Here is an 11737-nt window from a genome sequence, read left to right as displayed (position 1 = left end):
AAAATAACTTTCCTGATACACTGTTTTTAATTTATAAGAACAACCCTGCGTTGTGAGAAAATTCTCTGTTGGACTGTCACATTTTTGCACACCTTGCAAATAAAGATCTGAATTGCCTTTGTTCCAAACTAACTTTTGAATGATGTTTGTTTATCAGTGAATGACCTTGGAAGATAGAAATAGTGACTTCCTCCAGAAGAGAGGACAAGTTTAGGTAAAGCTTCCACAGCAAAGGGAAGCATACTTACCCCCATTAACACAGTCTCTTTCCCTTAGCTCAAGGTTCTGCTATAATGGCAGCCCTCTTTGTCTTATCTCTCGGGAAATGGAGTTAAGAGATCTAGCAAAAGACAATATGCTGATACTGCCTCTGCTGTTAATATTGTGAGTCCTGAAGGCCTTTGTCTCTGACCCAAGATTCTCATGGCTCCTGCCAGCATTCATGAAACAGTGTTTGGTAGGCTAACTTGCTAGCTTGGAAGTAGGGTGTTTTTGTCTCTCAGGGTATCATAAAACACACCACAGGCTTGGTAGCTTAAACCATGTGAATTCATACGAATATAATTTTCCTCACAGTTTTAGCGGCTAGAAGTCCAAGATAAGGTTTCAGCAGGGTTGGTTTCTGGTAAAGCCTTCTTGCATTTGCAGATGACCACTTTCTTACTATGTATTTACATGGCCTTTTCCCTGTCCATGTGCATTTCTGATGACTCTTCCCCTTCTTATAAGGACACTAGTCCTATTGGATTAGGGCTCTATACTTAAGACCTCTTTTAACCTTAATTATCTCCTTAAAGGCCCTATTTCCAAATACTGGGGGAGAGAGGTTCAACATACAAAATGTGTGTTTGTGGGGGTTACAAGTCAGTTAATAACATAGGATAAAATCTTGAATACTTCACAGTTCTTGACACCATGTGAATATTTCAAAACATCTCAGTATTGTCCAATATTTCTCTACATTTTCATCAGGAGGGTTTTTTTTGTTATATAATTTATATATTGACATCAATTCTAACACGTGAAGGATTATTGCATCAAAACTATTTGGAAAGTGGCAATTAAAAATTACAAATTAAACAAATAAAGTAAAATGATAAAATATTCTTAATTTTAAGAACAATTCAAATTAATTATACATTAATAAATGTTTATATTTATGTAACAATATGCCATTATAATTAAGGTATATGATATACCTTACATCTACTATAAATAACTTACTAGTCATGATATTTCCAATTTGAATTCTTAGGGTAGCCTTACAAAAATAATAGGGGTAAAATGTAGGGCATAACTGATATCAAAGCTGAGATTATAAAACTTTCAAAAGTTCATATAGGAAGTCAGTATTAAATTTATGAATTAAAATTCGATATACTGTCTGCTAGTTTAGCAATTTATTCATTAAACCACTCACTACTAGATACAATAATATCCTGCTAACATTAGAATGATTCTCCAATACACTTGTAATAGAGACAGTTGTAGAATGTCAATGAATAGTGTAACATTTCAATAACTAATTTTTTGTTTTGTATTTTTTATTGTCTGCTGACTAAAAGCTTCTCCTCACACCACATTATGTCTCTCTCAACATGCTCTAGCCATTTTATTTCTCTACACTCAGCTTATTCAGGGTCTTTGCATTTGCTGTTCACTCCACTCAAATGTTTTTCTCCAGACTATTCAGTGACTGGCTTCTACTAACCACTTCTCAGCTGAAATGTCATCCCCTCAGAAAGGCTCATTTGACCAACCCATCTAAAACATATTTCTTCTCTAAAGCAATGAACCTTTATCCCATCATCTTTGATCTATCACTTATCATATCTTAATCATTTCAATCTATAATTATATTATTTGTGCACTTATTGACTTATTTATTAACTTTCTTATTAAGGTCAGGGAACTTCTGCTTTGTGCACTGCTATGGAACTAGGATGTAAAACAATTCTAGGCATATATTTGTTGAATAAATTAATGAATGCTTTTATTAAATCCTAACAACAACCTTCAAATAGGTATTAATACTTATTTTTAGATGAGGAAAATTAGGTTCAGTCAACTGCTCAACGTCACAAAAACTGTAAATTCTAGAGCTCTAGTTAAAAGCCATATCTGACAAAACTTTAGAGGTCGTAGAGCTAACTCCTATGCTTTTAGAGTCTTCCCTCCTATAAACCAGAACTCAGCTCCTTTTCCTCTTCCCCAGAAAGAATCCTCTTTCAACTCATATTGTTTTGGGAAATACACTCAATCAAAGGAGAAATAGAAGTGAGGCTTTTTCTCAGACCTCCTGTAGCAAGCATTGAAAATCTTCATAGGCTGGTTATTGTCTCCCTTCTTCACGTGATGCAGTTCTTCTTCCTTCTCCTCTTCTTCATTATTACTCACAGTAATTCAGGCCTTTCTAGCTTCTCCTTCCATAAACATCCACTGTGGCAATCAGCAAAGAGCTCTCCTAAAATAAGGATTTCTTCTCTCAATTCAAGTCCATGTGAGGCTTTTAAGGAAAAATGTGTTTTTCTGTCTTGCTTTGACATTGTTATAAGTATATAAGTGTTTCATTGCAGCATTCTCATTCCAGAGAGTTTAATAACTGAAAGAACAAAAGAGAAAGGGAGTCCTACCTATACATAGGTCTGTAATATAGAAGCCAAGAGCAATACAACATTTGCTAAGGTAATATCTCCTCCATCTAGGACAGAAATTCTAGATATATTGGGAGGTTTTATGCTAAATACGCCCTAGGGTATGAATTTTTTTGGCTTTTAAATGGCATAATCAGGCTTTTAATGAAATATTTCAATATGAAGTCATAGTAGTTGATGATCACACTGTAAATGATTCCAAAAGTACTTGCTCTTAAATAGTATATTTCATATACTTTGTCCTTGCTTTTCTCATGACCCAAAGAGGGGAGTTCCCATCGTGTGATTACTAAAGCTGTCTTGAATTAATAGTCATGGTTCTGTGTCTTGCCTCCACATATAAACACTACGAAATAAGATTCATTTTAGAGAAAATGAAACTCAATAAGAAAAAAAAAAAAGAAAACAAGACCAACAAAATGGTACATATATTTATAACTGCACAACCAAGCTTATGGCATAATGCATTACAGTTCCACAAACAATCAATACAAATTATTGGATATAAAATTACTTTTTGATGACCACTGTGAAAATACAAGCTGTTCAAGTCATTCCTCACACTACTATTGATTTCACTCTACTTTTTCTATTGCATTTTTAAAGCACTTGATGTCAATTTTTAAGTTCTCTAGACTATAGTAAAGTACTAAGCACATTCATGTACACTGGAATTTTCTAAGGGATATTATGGAAGAAGGTATTCTTGAGTGGTCCTGAAATTATCCCAGTATTTTAAGATTTGCAGTAATTTATTTTATCATTTTTTTCTATAGATGTTTTTATCTTAGAGTAACACTTACTGGCTGACAAGTTCTCATGAAGATGGTAATGTTATCTGTCAACCATGAAATTACGCACAATTGTCACGTTTAAATATAAGATTATCTGCATTTTAAACTTCTAATTGTTTATCAATTAGTATTTAATATTAATTCAGGATATTTAGAATGAAATGTAGTTGCCTCTGTGACCAAATGTTAATAATGCTAATAACTTTTTAACGAGATCTTTTAGGATGGGCTTCTTAAAAAACAGACTCAGAAATTAAGATAACGTATGCACAAATTTTATCAGGGAGGGCAGTAGGTTAAAACATCTGGCAAGTAGTGAAAAAAGCAGAATTGGATGAGGGAAAATTTGGATTGTCAGCCATTGCAACGGAAGCTTCAACTGATCCCAGTGAGAGTTCTGAAGCTAGGAAAACTCTTCAGATCTGGTTGAAATTAAAGAGGTGAGGGCATGTATCATTACATCAATTAGTCTTTAGATGCAAGCCAACCCAGGGAGAAGGGAGAATATGGAAAGGCAGCTCCTTTCAGCCAAGGTCAATTTTGTAGAATAACAACGAAAAAATGAGTGCCTCCATCCTGAAAGGACAACCTGGAGGCTGTGCCACAACATACACTATAGGTATTATGGGAGTACTTTCATGTAATGAGACCATGCAGCCTAGAATTATTTGCATATGAGAGCTTGCCAACTTCCCAACCATTCATATCTTGCCTCTCTCTTGATGCCCAAATACTCTGAAAAATATTTCTACTTAGCTCTCTCATTCTTTCCATTATTTATCCCTCCCCTAGCTTACACTTCTATTTGAATTTCTGTTTGTTTTTCTACCTATTTCAGCATTACAATTTGATTCCCACACATCCAGTAAAATTAAACCAAAAATTAGGCAAAACCATGGTCTTTGAACTTTTTGCTTGGGTAAATACTAAAATAACTTTCAAAACAATCACAAGCCTCTCACATATTTTAGGTTGATTTTTATAATTTTTATAATTAATTTAAATATGTGTAAAGAATACAATGTGTGATGAATTTTAAATATTGGAAATTATAAAATTATGTTTCATCATTTTAAGGTATTGCATAGCATTTAAAAATCATATAACTCACAATTATATGCTCTTTCTTTTACTTTTTGAACTCGCCTATTATTCCACTTTCTCTATGAGATATTATCTTAATGTGAGATACTGTTATACTTCTAAATTTTTATTATTTATACTATAATACTTACCTGCCCCCCAAATAATATATATATTTAGTATACATTAAGCATATATACACACACACACACACACACACACACACATATATATATATATACTTAAGATACATTTTTAAGCACCTGTATTAACACTTCCCTAAATGTGAAATTTCTTCTGATTTCAGTGGTCATTACTTTATTTGTATAAGTAGTAATAGGCTATTCCTCTGAGAGTTCAGATTTAGAACAAATACATAATAGATCAGTGCAGTGATAAGCAAATCCAATATTAACTGTGCACTTTCTATGTTGTAACTCAGCTTGTTTCAGATATTTATAGCACTTAATCCTATGGTTAAAAGAAACAATCCTAAATTTGCAACATCACTTGGGTTCTGTCTATAAAATGTAAATACAACCGGTTGATTGAAGTGTCCAGATGTTTTAATGTGATATAAAAACATCCTCAGACTACCAAGTACTTCACAGTAATAACTGTACTTTAAATAGCTGATAGAATTATTTTATTGTTGACAGCGCTTGAACCTAATTTGGGTGGAGTATTGTTCTCTTGGAATAAAACTATCTGCAGATTCATTTTTATCGAAGAATATAATAAAATGCAGTCACGCCTCCAGCTGCTTCTTATTGAAACTCTGTTTGTAAAGTCTGTAGATGTAAAACTTTCATATCTACACTGGCTATGAAACTACCAGAATTCTTTTATATCTCTGCCACTGACCAATTGAGTGACCCAGAACAAATCATACTATGACTCTGGCCTCAGTTCTTTTATCTATAAAATTCAGACATTAGTGAGGTCATCACCAAAGCCCTTTTCCACTGAGCAAAACATTGACTTGTGCCATGAATTTTGATTCTCTGACAGATAAAACTGGTCACTGCCCTGCTTTTAGTCTCTTCTGGGTCTTCGTAGCACAACATAACCTGTTCTAGTGCACACAGACTTCACCTGTCATTAGTAGCTTCTTAAATTTGATTAAGTCAAAGAGAAAGAGAAAGTGGATCATTCATATTTTTTGCTTCTTTCCTGTGTACCTTTTCTTCCCCATTTTAATTCCATCATACATCATTTTCTTATAAGCATGACTGGTAAGCAAGAATACAGTCACTCAGAGACACATATCTGAGCTATCATGTTAGTAATAATAATTCCTAACATCTATGAAGCAAAGATTATGTCAGACAATTTGCAATATAACAATCCTATGAAATATGAATTATTATCTCCATTTTTACTAATGAACAATCTAAGTCCCAGAGGGATTTATAAATACTGGTAAGTAACAGGGTCAGTATTGGAAGATATTTGGAGATTTTTAATGTCTCTGCAATAATGTTTCTAAAGGCAACACAGAACCTAGGATTAATGAACAGAGGCTTTTCTGTGTGAACTTCCTTAAAGCTAATCTGGCTTCCTAGTAGAAGTCAGAAGAGTACTATCTAGCAAGAGACAAAATCCTCCTGTGAGCCAACCACTTCTTTGTTAGTGTCTGTGTACCTTTTGTTGGAGCTCTGCCTTGTGTTCCTGACAACACATCTAGTATTTATGATGTAATATGAAACAGCAAGAGGAAGAAGAGTAAGATCAGGGAGTTTGGAAGCAGCAGCATTACTGCCAATATAGTAGCCATAAAATTTCATCTTGTATCACTAGCAATCATTTTAAGAAAGTATTGTAATTTTTCTGAAGCAAAATTTATTGATATTTCCAAAAGTGTACCATCAGTTGTACTTGCTCAGGACAGTTTTATTTTAAAATGAAGCTCATTTATAGTAAAGGAGTGTGTGAGAGTCTACTTTTGATAGGAATCTCAAAGGAGAGGGAACAAGGAATGAACCGGTTCTAGAATAGGGCGAGCTCTCAGAACTATCACTAAAATAAATGATAACAGAGCACTTAGCCGGTCCTCAGTTAAGCTCAGCAACTTTTTTTTTTACGAGAACAATTTTGTCAGACTTCCTGAGAAGAAGGTGAACGTAGCTATGTGATGTATACCTATGTGATGGAAGCAAAACTTTGTTTTCATGAGATTACTTCATTGAAAGAGAAGCAAGGGCAGGCCACAGGATGACTTACTGATAACCCTCTACTTAAGCGGAGAAAAAAAAATTCACACATTAAAGAGAGACTTGAAGGACTTGAAGGATCTCCTTTATTTTTGCAAGATTCCTTAAAAAGAGGTTACTTTTCTTTGAAGTACCTGTTACCCTTGGCATAATTCTCAAGATTCCCTATATCTTTTTACCTGGTGTGAGAACAAGTTTCAAATAGAGTCTGTAATATCTTCATAGATTGCTTTTTGACTGAACAAACACAACTGAGAACTGAAGGCACTCAAAAGTCAGACATATCATTTGGCCACAGACTGAGTCTATGTGGTGAAAACAATTGTCCTTAATATGGAAGATTCTGGTGGTTCATTCCACAAAACACAATTGAATAAGGTCAACATGAGGTCATGGATAAAACAATCAGGGAAAGTCAGGTATTGCACAATACTCAAGATGAACATTGCATTTTGGCATAGCAGTCTTTATACCACAGTTTAAGGCCAACATTTTTGGCTAAGCCATTTTGCCACCATGTATATATTGATGTGTCATAAAAATTATTGAACTTTCATCTTGTTTTCTTACTTAGTAATGTGCAAAATAGATAAATGGTGAGGGATGGTACAGGTGTCAGGACTTTGTGATGTTAAGGGATGCTAGAAAGCTAATAATTGAGTACAGGTTGAGGTGGGGGTTAGATAAGATAGCCATGGATAGACAAAAGCTGTCTGTTATGCACATGATTTCATCATAAAAAAATAACAACACAGAAGATTAGGCACTTAGTTATCTATAACTAACCATATGGACTGTGTCAAGCAAGTCCCCATAAAACACAAATCAAGGATAAAGAATGATCTTGGAGTCATAAAATATGTTTAAAACAAATATCACTTCTGGTTTCAATATGTTTGACTTTTCAGAAGCCACTTAGTGTCTCTGAGTCTCAGGTTTCTTGTCTGTAAAACAGGGATAATAATATCTAACTTGGAGGGGAAGCTTATTCTAAAGATTAAAAATGATATTTGTAAAGTATATAATATGCTGACTGACATCTAGTAAATCCCAAATAAACAATATATATTTAACAGAATATGAAAATAGCTTCAGTGACATAATTATCTTACATTATGGAAAAAAAAGAACGTGAAGCAAGGACAAGATCCATTCTACAATTACAACTGATGGGAATCGGTCATATTTACTGATATCAGTTTGACTGTTATAAAAATGGTCTCATATTAATCAGCTTGTTTGCTTAGCTTATATTGAAAATTTTGATGAAATGTGGAAAATTTATTTGGGGTCAGTCAAAATCTGCAGTTTAATGGAAGAATTTATACAATGATGGTGGTGTCAGTAATGATGATATTGATGATAATAGCACCTACCATTAATTAACAACTTATTATGTCCCTGTCCTTTTCTAAGCATGTTATGTGAATTATCTCATTAATCTTCACAAAATCCCTAAGAATTAGATATTAAAATTATTCCTTATCTTCATGTGAGAGAAAGCAAAGCACTGAGAAATTTAGTAACTTTTTCAAGATTTTCTAGCTAGGAAGCATTAGAGTTGGAATTTAAACCCATTAGTTTGGTAACAGAGAACTTGTGTTCTCAAAAATGATACACTGCTTCCTGGAATTTCCCTAAAGTCTCCTGCTCTTTATCCACTTCCCCCAACTATGAACTTAACTATAAGTAAGTTCTGCTCATTTTAACTTGCATTTTCAGTCTAAATCTACGATACTGTCCTGTACAAGGACTCCTGAAATTGTCTCCTATTGATACCCTTACCTCTCCTCTTGCTCCTAAAAATTGAATGTAGCAAGGATAATAATTAGATATGAAAATCATGCAGAGGAAGAGGAATCTCTTCCAAGAAACTAGGGAGAGAAATTTCACTATAAACTTAGATATGAGCCTGATAAAAGTTATATTAGGGAATGATGGGGTTGAGAAAGTAGAATTAAATAAAGCAAGTTATCTCTTAGAAAGCACTGTTTTCTTCAAACTTCTTCTCCATCTTTCTCACTCTACTCTCTGACTCCACATACTCTTTATTGATATTTCCAAGATTGGATCCAAAGGAGGAAGGCATTAGGGACTAGGAAGTGTAGCATCACACAGCTGGTACAGTTCTAACCTGTTACTGGATCCTTCTGAATGTCAATAGGCAATCGCTACCACTCTACTGGAACATTTTTCTCTTTGGCAAAGACCTTCTACCGAAGCTTCTTCAATGAGGAGCACAACATCTCTGCTGAATGGTCAATATGAGTCTTCCTTAGGCCCAACATTTTAATGGTCCATCAGTCTTCGGAGGATTTTTTGCCCCTTCATAAAGTTATCTTTAGCAAAAGTTATTTCAGGATGACCTCAGCCCAGATCCCATTATGTGTGATATAAGTGGAGCTTTTCCTTTATAAAAATCTCTATAATGTGTCTTTAGTCCACGAGGAACTTAGTTGCTCCTTTTAGTTTAACAGTTATTTGTTAAATACCAATGACTATGCCTTTCGAATGTAGAAGCAACTAAGAAGTTCTGTAAATGATCCCCTTGAAGCCCTTCTAGCATGACTTGGAGTGAGGTGGAAGCAACTTCTTCCACCCAAATCATTATGAGAACACAAAATAAACACAACACAGAAATAAATCTCCTTCTAAAGACTCTTCTTAACTGGCTTCTAAAGATCAGCCACCTTATATGGCTTTTAGTTTACTCCTATGTGTAATGGACTAATACTAGGTTGCCAAAGGGCAGAAACTGTATTTTGTACATGTAGACAAAGTTTAGAAGAAGCAAGGTATAAATAAGGAACACCTAAAGGAATGCAACCATGATCACTTACTATTTTACATGGAGTTAGCTCTGTCTACAAACTCTTACTTCAATACCTACTCCTAGTGGATATTTTTTTTTTTCTTTTCAGCCTTTACTATTTTTCCATGTTTTAACCTCTTCTATTATCTACTAAATTTTCACTAACATAAATCTTGTTTCTCCATCTGCTTTCTTGATTTGGAAAATAATAATGGAAAAAAATAGTTTCAAAGTTCAAAAACTTACCGATATCATCCTTTCCTTGAAAATGTCATTTTACTTCTCTTAGTTTCAAGAAATCTATTTATTAAAATCTATATTCCAGTTGTCCTATTCTCTAACTCCATTTCATTTTTCCTAGTCAAAAGCAAATGAATAGGTCACCAAAACAATCATTTGTACATGCCCAAAATTCAGCATTAGAAACTGAGAAGGGGGCAGAAAATTATAGCATTTTTACATGTTAGATTATATGTCTGTTTTCTCCAAAATGATGAAAAAATGATTTATGGCTATAAACAATATTAGAGAGTAGATTTGAGAAACAAACAAAACAAAACAAAACATAAAACAGACAGTGTTAGTGACCTACATCATTATTATTTAACCTCTTGACTGAAACTCTCTTTCCAAATAATCAAAACACAATTTCTATAAATGTCAATTTCATTAATTATATTGAAATGTGGCATGCATCATTTTATTACAAGTTGAAGTATATTTACCATTGTGTAGATAGTTTGCTTAAAGAGAGTTGGATGCTAAATTTTACTTTCAAATTCATACTCTAAGTAATTTAAATTATTTTAGTAAATAAAGCAATATGCAATTGAGGTTGAGACTTCATTTCATATTTATTGACAACCATATCTCTCTGAGATTTAATTAGTGATACCTATCTTTCACTCACAGATTACTGAACCAAGCAAATAACTGAAAAGCATACCTTTTCATAGAGCTAGCTAGAGCATTTACTTTAATATCAGCCCATCTACCTTACTCGTGTAAAGTACAAAGATCCATCTTTCTCGTTTCTGCTACCTGTTTCATTTCATACAAAGGTTTCACGTTTGCATTCTAATTTTCTAACCTTGAGTGCTGGGGTCTTTCACATATTTAATGAAGTCAGCTAATAAATCTCAGTTCCCCTTGAGTAAGCAATCCTACTGCAGACTCAGCTCTCTCTCTCTTGACTTTCCTGGAGCCCAAATAAGATTTGTGCTCTGACAGGGTGAGCATTTACTTTATCAGAAAGCATATTAAGGTGGGCATGTCTCAGCATAATGTACACCAGAATCAGAGAGGATGACTAATTTGTTCTGCTATTAAGTGGATAATAAAATGATTTAGGCATGTAGATATGAAACAGCCAGTACTTTAGAAATTATATGTAGCATATTTCATCCTAAATCTGGCCAAGTCCAAGAACCTTTTATGTATTAAGTGACATTTACAGGAAAGGCAAAGCTTCATTCAGAACTTAGAAATGTTTACCCAAGATGACTTAAGAAGATAACTAAGAATAATTTAAAAGTACTGTCAGTTATGTGCTATTTGTAAATTTTATTTTATACTAGCCTAGAGTTAGCCAATTTCTTTCATGCTTAAAGGTTATTTATTAAAAATACCACAATATCAGGAAACACATGTAAAACAAAGCAATATGAGTATTTATTAGAATTTTATTCTAAATAGTAACTTGCTGATCACCAAGATAATTGTTAATGTGTATGCATGCATGTGTGTTTATGTGTATATAGAAAACACTAATTAGCCTTAAAAATCTGGCATATGCTTATGAGACAGTCTCTATTAGGATTATAAATTGTTATACTCTTTGAAATAATTGGAAAATATATATCAAAAGCCTTAAAAAATGCAAACATTTTTGAAGTGGTGATTCTAATTTAGAAGTCTAAGTAAATATCCTGAAATATCATCATTGTTCTTTAGATTAAGATGTTTATCACAGAATAATTGATAATTAGAATAATTCTGGAAATATTTGAAATATTTAAAAAGGAGAAATGATTAAATTTTCATACATTCAAAGAATGGAATATCATGCTATAACTAAAAGTTATATTTTTAAAGTTTTAATTTCATGCAGAGAAATACATACACTAAAATTTTAAGTTAAAGAACCAGATACAAAATTATCATATGGGAGCAGTATGGAAA

Source organism: Pteropus vampyrus, unplaced genomic scaffold, assembly GCF_000151845.1.
Source record: "Pteropus vampyrus isolate Shadow unplaced genomic scaffold, Pvam_2.0 Scaffold153, whole genome shotgun sequence".
In the NCBI taxonomy this organism is placed as follows: domain Eukaryota; kingdom Metazoa; phylum Chordata; class Mammalia; order Chiroptera; family Pteropodidae; genus Pteropus; species Pteropus vampyrus.
This window is presented reverse-complemented; position numbering follows the sequence as displayed.